This window comes from Mesoplodon densirostris, chromosome 6 (assembly GCF_025265405.1).
Source record: "Mesoplodon densirostris isolate mMesDen1 chromosome 6, mMesDen1 primary haplotype, whole genome shotgun sequence".
In the NCBI taxonomy this organism is placed as follows: Eukaryota; Metazoa; Chordata; class Mammalia; order Artiodactyla; family Ziphiidae; genus Mesoplodon; species Mesoplodon densirostris.
This window is the reverse complement of record NC_082666.1, coordinates 108,502,233-108,521,667: the sequence shown is the minus strand read 5'-3', so window position 1 is coordinate 108,521,667 and position 19,435 is coordinate 108,502,233.

The following is a 19,435-nucleotide window of genomic DNA, read 5'->3' as shown; positions in this document are numbered from 1 at the left end:
GGCGTATGCCTAGAGCAGTGTTTCTCAACTTTTTTTTCATTATCATCTCACTGAAGAGTCATTTAGACATGTTTTCCTAGTTGCCTCCCACATGAAATTTTATACCATCGATATCTTAGAAATTTGTTTATATACTACATGCACATCTGTGTTTATATACGGTTTAAATTTGTTTATAAACTGTTACAAGAAGCAGTTTGTCCCATCTGGGGCCAGTATTGCCCATTGATAATTTCTGCTTTAGATGAGAACTGACTTCAGGACCCAGGACTCCTCAGGAGTTGGGACAGAGGTCCCTGGGTACAAGCTGACAGACCTGGCCTTGAAATCTGCTTCTGCCACTTCCAGCTGTGCCTGCGAGCAAGTTACATAACTCATGTTGAGGTTTAGTTTCTTCATCTCTCTTATCTATATTGAGAGCAATTTAGGTGAAAAGGTAAAGAAAGTTTAAGTACTTTGCACATTGCTAGACACCTAGTCTGTGATCAAAGCAGACGTCTTTTCTGGCTCTTTGCCAGGCTGTTGTCCAGCCCCCTGCATCTACCGTCAATGAATGGGGTATATGACAGTGACGTCAGGGAGTTAGATAAATGTGAGCTGTTCATTTGCAGAGAGTTTTCCTCCTTGAGGCACTTTTTCATAATGAGCATGATGACCTTCTTCTCTAGAAGGGTTTGCTGGGCCTGGGCAGCCTGGATCTTTGGGGACCTTGCTTTTGCTTCCTCTCACCTGCCTGTTCATACCATGCAGAAGAGCGCTGCAGGCTGCTGCTGACTTCCCAATTCTCCGGACAGATGGAGCCAGAATGTAAGGGCCGCTCCAGGGAATTCAAAAAGCCAAATGAGAGAAATACATTAAGAAACAATAACAAAAAAGAAAAGTCATAAGCCTTCAAAGTGTTTAAAATGAAGGAGCAACACACAGATGAACTGTTGTGTAGAAGAAAATTTGTCTTCAGTTGTGGTTTCTAACCGTAAGATGGCTCCCTATTTAGGTAGCGAGAGAAGAAAAAAGAAAAGGAAAAAAATTATAGAGGAACTCTTCTAAGGAGATGAACGAAAGAGGAAAAATGCTTCCTTCACGCGTGCTGGTGGCACTCAGGACAAAGTTTAGAATAGGGTGGTCTGTTTCTAAATGAGGTTTTTGAAGATAATCAACTGTGAAATTTTAGGAGATGATGATGATGCATTTGCGTAGGCCAGGGCTTTTGCTTTTCTTTTCCCTACAGGACATCTGAATTTTTGCCATATTACAAGGTACTACAGACTAAGGCCTGGAAGGACTTGAAGGTAACAACTCCAGCTTTTTGACAAATTCTTTGAGAAATCTGAGGACCTCCCCTGCCCCTAAAGAGGTTATCGTTTACCCAAGGTCACACAGCTAGTGAGTAGCAGATGGACATACCTGGGTTTTCTGATTTCAGATCTGCTGGCCTTGTTGCTCCAAGTTAGCAGTTAGTAATGCCAGGGTGCAGAAAGAGCACAGAATGTGGTTACAACTGACTTGGATTGCAATCCTAGCTCTTCCCTTTATCAGCCATGTAGCTTTAGAAAAGCCATTTAATCAGCTTTTCTCAAACAACAGCACTGTGGAAGAGCAAGTTTCTGCTTGTTGTGAGGGGCAAGTGTGCCTGCACATAGTAGGTGCTCCATCAATGGGACCTCATCTCAAACTCCAAACCCAGGTGTCTTGGATCCCAGAGTATGGGCCCCTTTGCCCAAACCCTTGTGAAATGGGTCTAATCCTCTGTAACACATGAGATGCCAAGAAATCCTAAAGTCTCCATCAATTTTTATCATATGAAGTTTATACAGCATCATTCATTATAAGAAAAATACATATTAAAACAATAATACTGTCTCACTCTTCCTATTTGTTGACAAGTGTTTGGGGAAACAGGCACACTCATGGTTTGGAATATTAATTTGTATCACCTCTTTGGAGAATAATTTGACTATACATATCACAATTTAAAATGCACCTACTCTTTATTAACCTACCTGTTTCACTTTTACAGATACATTCATACACATCCAAGATGCGTATCATTGCAGCATTCTCTGCTACAGCAAAGTTTGCACAGGAACTAACTATACCTTTTAAAAAACATGATAACTTGTGGTGTGTCTGTACAATGAAATATTATGCAGCCATCAGGATGAACCAGCTCTACATATACTGTTATGGAACCATTTCTAAGATGTCCTGGTAAATGTAAAAGAAAGATACAGACTGATAAGTACAATATGATATGGCTTGTGATATATAGGATGTAGATACATTTATGCTTATATATGGAAAAGCTACCTGTGGAAGTATCGAGAAGAAATTCAGGGGAGGAAAATTGGGGAACTGATGGCCAAGGGTGAGAATGAGATTACCATTTGGTATACCTTTTGGAAACTTTTGAGATTTGCTCCATGTACATGTATTACCTATTTTAAAAAATAAACACAAAGCAAAAAGAAAGCCCAGCCAAACAAATAAAATACTCGTGGTCTCGGTGCTGGCACAAATAGCCCTCCTGCGCATCTACTCTAATGTGCTTGGCCCAATCTTCTTTGGCTCGCTGGCCTCTCGGATCCTCACCTTGGCTCTCTCTTGACTCCCAATACCTACCACCGGCCTCCTTTGTCCTGAAAACCTGTTTCAGACAGGCTCCTCTGGCTTCCATCTCTGGTGCTGTCTCTTGGGCGCAATGCCACGCATGTTCTCTGGCTCTGTGGAGCTCAGCTTGCTGGAGCCCGCCGACTCCTGGCCAGGCCAGCCAGGTCACGAGACAACATGCATCTCTTGGCAGCAGCCGCTGCCTAGGCACAAGGAGGGAATGGTCTATGTGGTTGTCCACTGTGTAGATGTAGTAACTGGGGCTGCCTGTGGTGACCTTTTACCTTTGAATGGCCCAGGGCATCTTGGTTTCTTCATTCAGTTGTTTCTTCATTGGTTGATTTGTTGGTTCTTTTGTTCATTCATTTATTCAATACTTCTGAACCAGAGAAACAGAAGCTATGGTCCAAGGGTATTCATTTTAGGGATGTGCCTGGGAATTTCATTTCCCTCTACTTTCCTTTTCCCCAACCCTATGAATAATTCAGATTTTATCATATCCTGATAGCATAAGACTTAACAATTAAACCAACTGAACATGTTGCATTATCAGGGGCAGCTTCTGGGGGTTACAGTTAAATGACCTCCCTTTCACCCTCACTGGAAAGGATCTACAGCAAAGAGGCGTTTAGTTTAATGACATTCGCAGATGAGTCTTATTTCTCGTGGCTGATTTTTTTAAATTTATTTACTTATTTATTTTTGGCTTTGTTGGGTCTTCATTGCTGCGCACAGGCTTTCTCTAGTTGCGGTGAGTGGGGGCTGCTCATTGCAGTGGCTTCTCTTGTTGTGGAGCATGGGCTCTAGGCACGCGGGCTTCAGTAGTTGTGGCTCGTGGGCTCTAGAGTACAGGCTCAGTAGTTGTGGTGCAGGGGCTTAGTTGCTCCGTGGCCTGTGGGATTCTTCCCAGACCAGGGATCGAACCCATGTCCCCTGCATTGGCAGGCAGATTCTCAACCACTGCACCACCAGGGAATCCCTGATTTTTTTTGGAACCAGTAAAATCCTTATTTTGAGACTTTTCAGTGTTTCAATTTTTTCAGAGGGCATCTTGGGGAAAACAATGAATGCCTGTAGGCCATTGACCACTTTCTATCTTCAGCCATCAGGGATCTTTGGTGAGGTTAGAAGAGCTGCCTCTGGCTTGATTAAGCTTCGGAAATACCTCCACTGATACTATTCAAATGTTTATTGAGTACCTACCTCAGACATGATACTGAATTGACTTCAGAAAATCACCTTTGCCCAAGGCCTGGGAGGGGAAGGCACATGTGGACTCTGGTGGGAAAAGGAAGTTCCTTGTGGGGTGACTGAAGAATGGGCTGGCTTAGAAGGAGAAGGATCCACGAGAGAAAGCCATTAGGTCCTGAACGCTGATAGGGTTTATGGCCTCTGCTCTTAGTGAGGTGATCTGACCTGAATGGGCATCTGAGCAGGAAAGGAAGCCTACAGAAGTGGCAGCAGGAGTGGTCCCTAGGAAGGCAATGACTTACATCAATTGGAGGCATCATCTTGAACAACTGCACTGGGAAAAGCTGTAGTTTCTTGTGTTGTCCTATAGAAAATGTTCTTTAATGAGATAGCTTAGCATGGTATTTACGAGTACAGATTCTGGAGACAGACTAACTACCTGGTGATCTAGGCTCTATCTTTAAGTTCGTTTAACCTCTCTGGACCTCACTGTCCTCATCTGTAAAATGGGGATGTGATAGAATCCACTGCACTCCGTTGCTTGAGGACCAAATGAGTAAAGCCCTAAGATAGCACCAGGACCATTGTAAGTACTCAAAAATGTAAACAGTCACTTTAACCGTGCTGTTTTGCCCCTCTGAAAATAACCATCTTCCTATGAGTTGAACTATTAATTTGCCTAATATTGAATTTTGTATTTGTAGGGGTAATAGGATTTTTGCACGGCAAAATACATGTTTTTTTTCTTTTTTGTGTGTCTTTGCTCTCTTGTTCTTTCAACATCAAAACCCTAGGTTTTTTGATCTCGGAGAAATGATGCAAACGAAGGGAGCCACACAGTCTGTGGTCCTGGGGTGTGTTCCTGAACATACACGTGCTCCTTCAATTCAAAGAGGAGCCTATAGTTCTTGGCTTAAAATGTCACAAAGAGATCGTAGCTGAAAATCCACAAGCTCTTGAATGATTTGTCTCTGGCTTTTGCCCCTCTTTTACTGCAAGTATCATTAGTAATGTTGACTAAATCATTACCTCTCCAAAAGCCTGCCTAAATTATCTCTTTCCTAACTTGTGTGTTCATTGCATTAATCATTTGGAAATAACGTCCTCACGAAATACAAGTTCTTCAGGTTTATTTAAAATGGCTTGCATTTGTGTACAAGCTGACATCGCCTGAGGAGAAAGTCAAAGACCTTGTCAACAACAGACTTTTGAGTTTGCCCTTGAAATAATGACAATTAGGAATACACCCGCCAGATTCTGTCATTTGCAGAACTTCAGTAATCAATAAGACATCATCAGGCTTGTCCTTTTTTCTATGCCCACAATACTCCCTGGCTTCTGATTTGAACCTGAATAACTTTTGAATAAATTTCATTTTTGCAATTGAAGTGTAGTTCTGACCAGATGGACCTATTCAGGCTTTTGTAACAATCCATTTCCAAATGATTTTCCAGCTATTCAGTTCAAGCTGCAAATCTAACTGTTGTAATGAAAATAACTGTTATTTTCCAAGAGCTCCTCAGAACCATTCTTTAAAGGATCTTCCTCTTTAGGGCCACCGTGGGTGTTTTCAGTGAAAAATTATTATATATCTTATGATTGTATATTTTAGAATATATTTTGTTTAAGTGAAGCTGAGGGGATCATTTCAGTTATTTTACCCAGCCCCACGCAGTGGGAGAAAGGTCCCCTTTTAACCAAACAGCCGGCCACTGCTCTTTGAAGAGCAATGTGTCAGTTCTTCAGTGGTACCTCTAGGTGGCAGTGCAGCCCAAGACAACGTTCTTGGTCCTGGCTTCCTCCCCTCCCCCTCTTTCTGGGCTGGCAGCACAGGTCGGATTGGCACGCAGGGAAAATAATCATTAAAAATAAATGCAGTCAAAAGAAATAGGTTATTATAGTGGCACATAGGAACTGCTTTAGTTAGAAGTCTGTCACCCTCCCATCAGAAATGTTTGGGAGGAGTTTGCCACTGGGCTGTGAAAATTTGCTAGAGGTTAAAAGTGACACTCGCTGCACCTCAGCCTTGTAGCCTATTTAATCCTAAGAAGTTTGACTTTAGATGGTCGGGTGGCTTTGAAGTAGCACGCAAAGGTGCACAGATGGATTTGCTTTGCTTAAGGCAATTCATAACTGTTTTTGTAACACTGACATGCACTTTGACCCAGTGATGTACGGTGGTTTCATTGGCTGTGAGAAAGTGTGTGTCCTTAGGAGGATTTCAAGATGAAATTCTGAAAAAAAAAAACTGTTGTGTGAACAGGGAAATATGATTAGAAGGTGTTGTTTAGTAAAACACTTTGGTAGGTTTAGTAAGAATCTTCCCCCTGCCCCTCCCATCTTCTCTGAGGCCAATCCCCTCCCACTGCTCCTTCTTTTTTTTTTTTTAAGATTTTTTTTTTTGATGTGGACCATTGTTTTAAAAGTCTTTATTGAATTTGTTACAATATTGCTTCTGTTTTATGTTTTGGTTTTATTGGCCCTGAGGCATGCGGGGTCTTACCTCCCTGATGAAGGATCGAACCCACACCCCCTGCATTGGAAGGCAAAGTCTTAACCACTGGACCACCAGGGAAGCGCCCCCACCCCCGCGCCCCCTTCTGAAGAAGCTATGGTTTACTTCACTTTAAAAATCAGGAGTTACCCTCCATGAACCGTTATCATCCCACGTGAGTCAGGTGTTCTGGGTTATGCTATGGTAACAAGCAACCCCTAAGTCAGAGCAGTTTGTCCCCACTGAATTATATTTCTCACCCACACAGCATGACTAACTTGGGCAGCAGGGGACTCTGTCAAGGAGCTCTCACAAAGCTCCACCATCTTGTAACTGCACCACGTGGAATGTGTGTTCTTGGGCGCTCTCTTCCACACTCTGCTCTGGATCGGACACACAACACTCTACCCCTGCTTCATGACACAACTCGTTTCACAGCCCTACTTAACGGCAAGGGCCTGGGCGAGATGTTGGCTGAGGCTCACAGCCTCCGTCAGCAGTTTATGATCCTATGATGCTGTTGGGGGCGTTATCTTATTTATTTTTTAATGCCCTCAACTGTCAACACCACACACATGTTAATTCCTCAAAAACTAAATTTAATGGAATACCTTGATGAATGCCCAGGCCCCCTCCAGGTGCAGACTATATGACTTTTTTCTGAGGAGCTTGTTCTCCTTTGCTAGGCAAAGTTAATTGCTCCTTCTCTGTGGTTTGGTGGCACTTGGTGCATGCTGATGGCTTTGCATTTGTCACAGCCCAGTTTGTTGCTATTCTATCTCCTCTGATAGAATATAGTCTCCAGGATGGCAGACACTCATTTTTATCCACCTTTGTATTACTGATGCCTGAGAAGATAGAGATGAAAAGAAGAAATGGGTGGAAAAATTTATTCTATGAAAAGTAATGATAAAAATAATATTTTTAAGCTCCATGTGCTCAAAATACTGATTAAGTTTTTAGTATCTATAATATACATAGATGCCTGTCTTTTTCAATTCCTGTAATAATTCTATAATGTAGGTAACTGAGAAATTGCATTTCACAACAAATAACTTTCCTAAATTTCTGAGGTAGAAAATGCTAGAGGTGAGATTAGAATCCAGGCTTCTTTGGCTGCAGAGTTCTACTTCTGAACCATTATGCTATGCTGACTTCTATCCTGATATGTATGTTTTATTTATTTATTTAAAAATTATTTTATTTTATTTATTTATTTTCAGCTGTGTTGGGTCTTCGTTGCTGCACGTGGGCTTTCTCTAGTTGCAGTGAGCAGGGGCTACTCTTCATTGTGGTGCAGGGGCTTCTCATTGCGGTGGCTACTTCTGTTGTGGAGCACGGGCTCTAGGCACGTGGGCTTCAGTAGTTGTGGCACACAGGCTCAGTAGTTGTGGCTCGCAGGGTCTAGAGCGCAGGCTCAGTAGTTGTGGCATACAGGCTTAGTTGCTCTGCTGCATGTGGGATCTTCCCGGACCAGGGTTCGAACCCCAGTCCCCTGTATTGGCAGCGGATTCTTAACCACTGTGCTACCAGGGAAGCCCCTGTATGTTTTAAAACAAGCACATAATTAAAATAATTGTGCTTGGTTGAAAAGTTGACTATGCAAAGTAGTGTCAACTTGGAGTAAAGCCTTCCACGAATGGCAAGAGACCTGGATTCTATTTCCCACTCAGTGGCTGTATGACTTCAACCAAGGATCTTCATTTGCCTCATCCCAGGTTCCATATCTGTAAACTTAGAGTTAAGTTTGGATCATTAATTTTCAACTTTACTGTACATACTGGAGACTGTTAAAATACAGATTCTGATTCAACAGGTCCAGGGAGTCTGAGGTGCTGTAACTCTAACAAGCTTCTTGGTGATGCTGTTGTTGCTGGTCCAGGAAGCATATTTTGAATAGCCAGGAGCTACATGATTGCTAAGGCTTCCTACTGTCTGAGTCTGTGAGTCGTTAGAAACTCTTGATTGAACTGCTTCTGAATTTCTATAACTGGCACAAAAATATGAAGCAATTGGTTATCTTAACATCCAGGTACTTGATCATTCACCCCAACATTCACTCTCTCTTCCTCCAGCAGTAAATCTAGAGACTCCCTGGAGATTCTCTCCAATCTTCAACCTGTGTTTCAGGTGAATTTGGAGGGCATCAGTGTTTATAATTTTCTGGCCACTACAGTTGGTTCAGGGAATGTCATGAGACAGATTGAAAGCCAGTAAAGTACAATCAAATGTGTGCCTGAGAATTCAGGGATGGGGCAGAGACTGTTTTTGCTGGACTTGAACTTGAAGGACTGGAGCGGCCATGGCCATCTCACCTTACTACCATGCGCACAGTAAGGTTATGCAGAAAGAGAAAACAGATCGACGATATGGAGGGAGAGAAGCCAAGTCCTGGGAAGTCTTTTGAGCTTTACTTGTAAGAGTAACTGGGAAGGCTCACCCATACGTGGTTAGATACATTTATTAACATGTGTGCATATGTGTGTGTACCCTTGCACATGTGCGCCATGTGTGATTACCAATTAAAGGCATATCAACTGTGTAAGTTCAATCTTCTCCCAGATAAGGGCCTTAGGCCCTGGGATCTGGGCTCAGCATTGGAGAATGGGCCCGAGGGATTAATTCCTGAGAATTCAAGGCTGAAGACACCACTAAAAGCCAAGCAGAAAGTACAGCAGAGGCATGGATGAAGCAGAGGGATAGGAAATGGGAGGTAGGCTACAGGACCACTAGAGAGTCAAGGCCATAGCCCAAGGGATAAGAATGGGGCCTGCAGAGAGGTCCTGAGCTGCTGGTCTCTGGCTGTGATGCTTCCCACAGGGAAACTCTGACCTCTGCAGTAGGTGAGGAAGGAATCATGAGGTGTGCCAGGCCAGGAGGATGTAGAACGAGGTTGTGCTACTCTCTCAGGCCTTAATAAGGCAAAGTCACAGACTATGGATTGAAATTTGTTTGGCTAGGAAACTGCTGCTTGCAGTGCATGTGCATGCATGCGTGTGTGTGTGTGTGTAATTATTTATTTTCTGACAGAAGCAGTATCCTCAAATAGTCCCTTGAGACTGGGCAGCTATTATGGATGTCACAGATGAACTCCTTGTAGGATGGCCAACTTCACTTTGACCTGTGGCAAGCTATTTAAATTTTATTAGGGAAGCAGACCAACCACCCTATTAGACCTTTGGGTGATTAAAAGAAAGTCATCTTATAAAACGTTCCATTATGGAGGTCTCTTAACTGACCGTGGCTTCTTGATGAATTTAAAATATCTGATAGGCAGATAGCATAACAGTAACAATTTGTCTGAATCAGACTAAGCACACTCAATTTTATGGAATATCATGACATTGGTATTTTTCCTATTTATGAGCAATCCCCTTTTTTTCCCCATCCCCCCAAATATGGCTGCTTCAGCATATTCCAAAATCCATGTTCCCAAGATTGTTTTTGCCTTGTTTCAGTAACTCGGGAACATTTATCCATGTAATAGCATGGTCTTCCGCTCCACTGCTTATATAGCCCTCACACCTCAATGAATATGCTTGATGGGATGCAGACAACATGCTGCTTAGTATATTTTATATATCTAAATGAATACTTATAACAAACAAAGGAGCAGATATTTTAATAGAGATATAATCATTTTGAGGCAAATGGCTAATTAAGTTTTTATCATATATAAAACTTACATTCTGTGTACCCCTCACTTGCCTTTCAGGACAGTGTGTTGAGCCATATTTGACTAAATGGTGGATACTGACATGTTGGTTTATTGATAAACCAAAACACAACCTAAAATATCATTGTTAAGTTGCTATCTTGGTTTAATTATTCTACAATAGTCATTTACATGTACAGAGATACTATGTGTTTTCTGAACAGGACATTTGTGACTGGGGAAATTAGACAAAAAAATTTATGAAAAGGATGCCCATATTATGGTACAGACTCATAGAGGAATCTAATGCGGTTGAGAAGAAAGAATGCAATAGGTTTATACTTGCTGACTGGGAAGAATTTTTAAACACAAAGGCAATTTTGTAGTAAGTGTATTTCATGTAAACCTGTTTTTATTCCAATATTAATAGTAAAAATAATACTTATAAAACTATGAAGGAAAATCCTTATAATAACTCCTTCTTATAAAACTATGAAGGAAACTGTAACCAAATTGTTTTCACAAGAGAAGTAAGATAATGTGTTACTATCTCTTTCTAAATACATTTCCATCTATTTTTATTGTGGAATTTATTTTATAATGAGAAAAACAAAGTAAATGTTTTGTTTCCCAGCTTAGTGTACATAGAAATAATTCTGGGCTACCATTGGAAATCTGACCAGCAAAAAGTGATCTGTAAGGTAAAATGAAGCAATTTCTCTCTTTTTTAAATTGAAGTGTAGTTGATTTACAGCACTGTTCCAATCTCTGCTGTGCAGCAAAGTGACTCCATCATACGCATGTAGACATTCTTTAAAATGAAACAATTTATATTTCTGTTTATAGAAAAAAAGAATATGATAGACATCCTTGAATGTCTGGCTTGGCAGGGAACTTAGGGACAGGGAATCTGATTCCTCGTTTTGGTGATGGGGAAAACGAAAGATTAGCAAGAGAGTTTCTTGAGCTCAGGCAGTCGGTGCATGATGAGATGGCCATGGACCCGAGGTCCCAAGTTTCCCCAGAGGCCCCACCCACCACTCTCTCCATGAGAATATTCTTTCCAGTTTAAAGGTAAATAATACCCAAGATTTGAAATATGTCTGCCATTGCATCTGAAAGCTAAGTAATACTTTATCTCATTAACTTAAGAATCCTAAAACACCTGTGTCTTCACTGCCTGAATTTTATTACTGTGGTGTATGATTCTCGTTTGGAGTGTGGAAAATGAATTAATCATGACTCTTCCTTGCAGCCCTGTGAGGCGGTGAGCCCTTATTATGGTACCTTCATTTTCCAGGTGAAGGAACACGGCACCAAGAGGATAAGTGATGTGCCCCAGGTCACACGTTGGGTCAGTGGCAAAGTTGGTCACAGTCAAGCCTGGGTTGGAGGGTTTTATCTCAGATTTGTTCTGTTCCCCTGCATTAAAAACAAGTTCAGCAATATCCAGGACACTTACAGATTCTGGTATTTGGGGATTTCAAGGGTTCGATATTTTGTAGTCAAAAAAAAAAAGAAACAAAATTATAAAGTTAGAAAAGTAAATATAACAGGGATATTAATAGAATAATTAACTCTTCACCATTGAGCCTGGATTTGCATATCTGTGAAGTACGGAGTGCTTACAAGTGTCAGTGTTTAAACAATCTATTTCCCTTCTATGAGAAAAATAATCTTCATCTGCTTTGTCTTTTATAAAAATGTGCACAGGTCCTATAGAAAGGTTTTAAATTTGCCTATCTCAGACTTGCATGATGTAGCAATGAATTTGTTTTTAGTAGATCATTCTATGCATAAGAATATTTCAATTATGTTTTTTGAAATCTAAATTAATCCTCTATTAATTTGATGGGAAAGAGTCAAATAAGGTGAAACACATTATTCAGACTCTCCTGAGACCCTCACACCCTTGCTAAACCCACTGGGACTCTCAATTCATCAAGTACACTTGTGAGAATTCACAAACAGTTTTTTTTTCCATTTTAGGTCTTTGGGGGGAATTTGTTTATACGTGCAAGTAACTTTAGTCATATGCTTCCTTATGAAACACACACATTGTTCATTCGTGGAAAGCACTGAAGCTCCTGCCTCCCACGACAAGGGCAGAAATTTGGTGATCAGAGAGGGCACCAGTCAGCATCTTAGTTGCCTCCAGGAGTAAATATGGGTTTCTGTCAAGTGACAACTGACCCAGGAAAGCAGCAAGAGCACTTTCAGGATAACGTGGCTGGGGGAGTTATCTGGGCTTTGGGTTAGAGTGGGCCTTACAAAAGCAGTATTATGAGTTGCTTCCTAGGTTGAGTGCGGGTAAAGAGGGCAGTCTTCAGATACACAGGCCCAGGTGACCTCCAGAACGTGATGACTTATAATGGAGACCAGCTGCATTTGCAGTTAGAGGAACCACTGCCCCCAACCCAGTAATGCTGGTGTAGAGAGATGAGCAGAGCTAATTGCACCCTTCCTCCCACGAAGTATACATTCTTCCTTCCAGACTAAGTCTGCAGAAACCTCCATGAGTACCAGCTGAATCCAAAGACAGTTCTATACAGAGGACATGGAATGGGCTCTGTCATTCCGGGGGTGGACAGCAAGGGGCTAGTTTGGTGTGTCCTGAGGGAGGGCTCGTGACACCTCGAGGAAGGCTAAAAGAGGATAGTGCAGGAGAAGCTGGGAAAGAATCTGGGGAGACGGGGAAAGTCAGACATAAGAAGCACATTCTAGGATTGTGTGGGGTTGGAGAATGAGGCATCCCCTCCATAGATCTTTTGTCAAGGGCTATTATGGAGAAGGGCTCTAGGCAGAGAAACTAGCATGAAACATACTAGTTGAGGTGTGACAGTGGCATGTTGTAACTAGAAAGATGGTGGAAAGTGTGGGCTAATGACTCTAGAAAGGGGAATTGAGACAGATGGTGAAACTTGTTTGATTTTTCCTTCCTGAAAAATTGATTGTAATAAGCGTTAGCTAGAAACATTTAGAGTGACTCATTTGCCTTTTGGCCAGTATTACTTATGACCTTATTACTAAAAATATATGATCAAATCATAAATAGAGAGGTGGACACAGTTTTCTTTTGGTGAGCATCACTTAGCTAGAATGATATCCTTTGCATAGCATTGTCTGTAAATCTTTTTGTGCTAGTTATCTACATTCACTGGAGAGCAGTAGTTTAGAGATGATCCATTTTACAGGTGATAAAATGGAGAGCCAGAGGGGCTGGGGCATTTCCAATGCTACAGAGAAAATCAGTGGTGAAGCTACAACAGGAATCAAGACTCCTCAGACCCAGGCTGATATCATTTTCCATTGAACTGTACTATCTAGTACTACTTTAGCTAGAATACTTTCCCTGGCAAATATTTCTCTCCTTCCCCACTCCCTTTACAGACCTGGAAAGGAAATATAGGTCGGTTGAGTGACAGGGTCACCTGGAACTAACATGAAAAGGCAGGATAATTTCTTTGCCTGCATCATTCTCAGTAGGATGTATTTCCTCTCTCTTTTTCACTCACTCCCACCTCCTCCACACGTTCCAGCCCCACAGGCCAACCCTCTCCATTTTATAGGGCTGTACTGAGGCCAGCTTAATAGTGTATCTTGCAAAATATCTATATTAGATTTATTTTATCCTTCAGAGGAGAAATAACCACAGAAAACAAGAGTATTTCTTTCATTTAGGTCATAACTTGTCACATCTAGCCCAAGAAGCACTAGCTGAAATTATTTGTTACATCTCATCTGGGTGCTGCAAAAAAGTTAGACATTGTTTTGAAACATCATCGAGTTAGATCTCTTCTTGGTGGAGAGTTTTCATTAATTTATGCAATTGTCAAGCTGCTTCATGTTTGAGTATACACTCTGTAGAGTGAATTCTTTTCTGGGCACCACGAGAGTGCAGAATTTAGAAACAATGTAACAACAGAGATGATTTGCCCTTCTATTTATTTCCTCTCTTTTGGGAGAATTTGTTATTTTAAAAAGGAAGACTGCAGTGCAATCTGTTTCATTCTGTTCTGATGGTAACCTTCCCTTGTACAACATATCAATTTTGAATGATACGGATTCCTTCTCCCCATAAACACATAAACCTATCAAGCTCCGAGATGGCTGACAAAGCTTTAACTTTACTGAATGTGATGCTATAATTAAGGAAATGTGGACTGTGGAGGTAATCATTAGTTCTTCTGTATGGACATCTAGCCCAGGATTTTGCCGCCTACTATGTTTCCTTGTTAATGACAATGTTGGGAGGCTTCCATGTAATTGAAATTGCCCCCTTTGAAGAATTGATGTGTGAAGTGATCATGTAATCTCATAATGAGCTAGCAATGGAGAGATGAAGAGAATTTATATACTGGCACAAAGTGGAAATAACTAGTCGTACAGTAAATTTCTGTACCAATCTGTAAGTTTGTGCAGTAGAATTAAAGTAGGTATTACCCACTGCTGCATAAATTTTAAAAAATGCTTCTAGGCTATTTTAAGTAGATCATAAATGAATTCCAATCATATTCCATGGATTCAGCCATTCGGGGTGGAGGACCATATATGTCTTATGTGGGGTTGGGTTGTGGAGTGTATTGCTTAAGTATTTCTGTGACAGTGTTGCATTCCAAGCGTCCCACCAAACTTGCTCAGGGGTCTGTGGGTCTGATGCACTTTGACGAGGCTGTACCTTGGGTTCCAGGCTATGGGCTGTGGTTTGGGTTGCGTTTGGGTTTGCTCCACGAGTTTCTCATCTGCTTGGACCAGTAGCCATCCAGAGTCTGCGCTTCATATAGCAAATGGCAGGACTGCAAGAGAGCAAATTGAAACCCATGACCCGGCTGGAGTTCTCAGCCCTGAAATCTCACACTGTCTCTTACACCTATGGTTCATTGACAAGTTGCAGGGCCAAGCTCAACATGAACACAGAGGGCAGGGTTCTAGGTCACGTGGCAAAGGCATGGATGCATAGAATTATAATATATATAATAATTGCAAATAGTGATTGAAGCCACAGCAAGGCCAATAATCTCCATTCCTACAAATTCCCCAGCTGGTTCTTATGCCCCCCATCCTTGAGAACTATTGGATATATTTTGTTTATTTTTGTAGTCTCCTTACTCACAGTTTCTCTAATCAGCAATAAATGTCAAAGGTTAATAGTGAGTTCACTCCGAATGAGGATCACAAAGTGTGCTGTGAGGGGAGTATTTGCTCCCTGAAGGGTCTTGTTTGTTTCTTGGGGATTTGTTTAAGGATACATCTAATTAGGGCCAAAGAAATGTTTAAATTTTGTCTCATTTAATCGCTAAGTACCTTTTAGAAAATGTAGAGAACTCTGTCGTAGAAGAGTCCATGTCATCAGTAAACCCCCTCTGTCTTGGGGAGGAAAGAGAGCTGCCACCTCCTCCACCAGCATCCTATACCCCCTTCTCCTCCTGGATGTCTGACCAGTCTGTGCATGGGAAGAAAGGCTACACCCGCATAGCCCAGGTTATGTCCGAACTGCTCTCAACCTTAGATTTGTATGGGTATAGAGTTGTGTTCAGTTCTCCAGGAAAGAATTTAAGTATAGGATGCATTTACTATCAAATTCACACATGAGAATGTATAGTGCCTTTGCCTGAAAGGGCACTTAGAAGTTCATAGTCTTTTTTTTTAAATTTATATTTTATTTTATTTTTTTTGGCTGCACTGGGTCTTCGTTGCTGCGCATGGGCTTTCTCTAATTGCGGCGAGTGGGGGCTACTCCTCGTTGTGGTGCATGGGCTTCTCATTGCAGTGGCTTCTCTTGTTGCGGAGCATGGGCTCTAGGGCGTACAGGCTTCGGTAGTTGTGGCACGCAGGCTCAGTAGTTGTGGCTCGCGGGCTCTAGAGTACAAGCTCAGCAGTTATGACACACGGGCTTAGTTGCTCCGTGGCATGTGGGATCTTCCTGGACCAGGGCTCGAGCCCATGTACCCTGCATTGGCAGGTGGATTCTTAAACACTGTGCCACCAGGGAAGTCCCAGAAGTTCATCTTCTTTAGCAGTTTGTTTTCATATATGGAAAGGAAAAGAAAAATGGTTAAAAGAACCTCTAGGTCCTTACTGCATAGTTAATTCATGAAACCCTGCTGCACCTTACTGTACTCCTTGCTCCACAGTATTCCAGTCATTTTATTTTCACATTGTCTGAAGACAAGTGTATTTATGGAGCAGACTACTTGAAATAGGAACTGTCCGCTAAACCTTGAAAACGTAGTCGCTGCGTCTATAGCTGACTTACCATTCTGGTGCTCTCTCTCAACACTGAAGCTCTTAGAAGAGACCTTTTATCCACTTTATAAGTATCAGGCCCAACATGACATATAAGCATTTCACAAAATAGTTTGGATTTTGGAATAATTTTGATTCAACTACTTGGATGCAGAGATGGAGAAATGAAGGAGGCAAGAAGGCACTGTTCCTCTGTTCAGCCCCTTGCACTAGGTTTGTGTCCCAAGGAAAGAGGAGCATCTCTGTGTTTCGACATGGAGCACGGCCCTAAGGAGAGTGACGGGCGCACAGGGCTGTCCTGCCGTCTTCCGGGTGTGAACCACTCTTCCAGGTCTCCTGGCAGACTACAGAGTGAGGCTCTTTCATGGGGGGCACACAGCAGCGTCAGTGTGACAGAGCCTCGGACACCTCAGCGGACACCTGACGTTCCAGGGGCTGCCAAAGTGGAAGGACAAATGGAACATGTCTTTGAAACCCATGCAGACATCTCTGAGGATGCTCAGTGTGTGTGTACTTAGGGACCAAAATGCTCCAACAAGACAGAACTATAAACCAGGAAATTTTTGCTTGATACCATTTCTCGAACTCTATTTACGCCCACAAATAGGTGAAACCCAAGGCAATTCAGGTCACACTGACAGATGCATTTGGCCAAGTTGGTACGTTGAATACCAACTGTTGAGTTTCTTGACCTCATCTGAACAGTTCTCTGATGTGTATGGTCAAAGGAAGGTCACGGATCTCAGGAAAGCATCTCCCTTCCACACCTGCTCTGTCTCTGTGTTCTTTGATCCTGTAAGTCCCCAGTTTGTTGCCATCTCCTGCCCCCGCTCTCCTTGCTGGCACAGGCTTTTTTGAATATGATGTGTCTCTTTCCTGGCTCATTCCTTGGCATTTCACTGAAACACCTGCTATCAGACCTCAGGAATAGGGAGAGTTATTTTTCGCCTGGTCAGGAATGAGCATTTGGTGGGAGTCATTTCTTTAGTGTGCAGTGCTCTGAACCCAGTGCTTTGGGTGTGGAGGTACGAGGCATTTGCTTGGGGAATCTGGTCAGCTTCCTGGTATAGAAGACTTAAGTTAGCCACAATCCTTAAAGCAGTCCTAAGAGAACATATAAAATACACTTCTATGTTAGAAATGTCCTAGCATTTTGGAATTAGGTACTTTTGAGTGTTTTTATTCCATAGACATCATGGATGCCATATCTCAATTGCATTTCAATTACTGACTTATACTTCCGCAGTATAAATTTTGTAACTTCTTGACCACAAACTAGGCTGAGCACTGAGCTTGCTTCCTTTCTTTCCCTCCCTCCCTCCCTCCCTCCTCCTTTCCCCGTCCTTCTTCACTCCCTCCCTCCTCTCCTTCCTCCTTCCTTTCTTCCTCCCTCCCTCCCTCCCTCCATCTCCCTCCTTCTCCTTCCTTCTCTCTCTCTCTCTCTTTCCCTCTCTGGCTTGGGTGATTGATGATGCCATTCAGAAACAGAGAAGATGATCTATTCAGTTTCTAATATGTCAAATTTGAATTATCTAAACAGGTAGATATATCCTCTACCCAGTTATGTCATACATAGTAGAAACTTTATAAACACCTGTGATTAAATATATTTGGGGTCCAGTTCTGGAGCTCAGCAGAGAGGGCAGCCTGAAGATGTAAGTAGGGGTCTTCAACATACAGGGTGGACGACATGGGCATCTTGGGTTTAGAAGATGTCCCTTGGGGAATCTGCACAATGGGAGAGTGAAGGACAAAGCTCTGGGGAAACAGACCAGGGGCCGGCAGAGGACCTGAGAAAGAGCAGTTAGAGAAAAGTGAAGATAACCAGGAAAGAGAGAGGTAATGGAAACTGAGGGAAGAGAAGATGCAAGAGAGGCTGTGTGACAAAGAAGAAAAGGCCTGCAGTGCCCTGAATCCTGCAGCCCCCAACCCTGGCACCTGGGGGCAGGGAGCAATCACTATATAGTCACAAAGTTTGTTGCTTTTTATAGAGAGGAAGGACTCATTCAGAACCAGAATGAGCAACATTGCCCCCTTTAAACATTATTTTTTATTAATAAACCTCCACAGAATTAATAGTATTTTATTTTTAAAAAATTTGTCTCTTCTTTTTTTTTTAACCATTATTCATCATCTCTTTGATTACTTGCTCAAACCCAGTACACGTGTATAGGGGTATCAGAATTGAGAACTGAGGGAAACCACTTTATTAACAAGAGAAGAGTGCTTATTCATATAGTTCCTTTAGTCCTCAGTCTTATAATGTCTACTCATTTTCAGATAAATTTCCCCCCTTTCCTTTAATGAAGCTATGTCATAGACCTGTAACACAGATTCTTTGTTTAAATGTAAAAACGTTTAAAAATAAATGTGTACCCCCTTCACTCATTTCTCCTACCACCCCACCCCCTGCCTCTGGCAATCACTAATCTGTTTCCTGTATCTGAGCTTGTTTTCTGTTTTGTTTGTTTGTTTTAGGGTCCACATATAAGAGAGGTCAAATGGTATTTGTCATTCTCTGTCTGACTTATTTCACTTAGCATCATGCTGTCCACCCATGTTGTTGCAAATGGCAAGATTTCTTTTTTTGTGTGTGTGTGTGTGGTACGGGGGCCTCTCACCGTTGTGGCCTCTCCCGTTGCAGACCACAGGCTCCGGATGCGCAGGCCCAGCAGCCGTGGCTCACGGGCCCAGCCGCTCTGCGGCATGTGGGATCTTCCCAGACCGGGGCACGAACCCATGTCCCCTGCATCGGCAGGCAGACTCTCAACCACTTCACCACCAGGGAAGCCCAAGATTTCATTCTTTTTATGGCTGAGTAATATTCCATCGTGTGTGTATGTGTGTGTGTATATATATAATGTATATAAAATTCTTAATTCATTCATCCATTGATAGACACTTCTGTTGTTTCCATATCTTGGCTATTGTAAAATAATGCTGTAGTGAATATGGGGGTGCATATATATTTTTGAGTTAGTGTTTTTGTTTTCTTTGGATAAATACCCAGAAGTAGAATTACTGGGTCATATAGTAGTTATAGTTTTAATTTTTTGCAGAACCTCCATAATGTTTTCCACAGCGGCTACACCAGTCTATATTCTTACCAACAGTGCACAAGGGTTCCCTTTTCTCCACATCCTCACCAATACTTGTTATTTCTTGTCTTGTTGATAATAGCCATCCTAACAGGTGTGAAGTGATATCACATTGTGGTTTTGATTTGCATTTCCCTGATGACT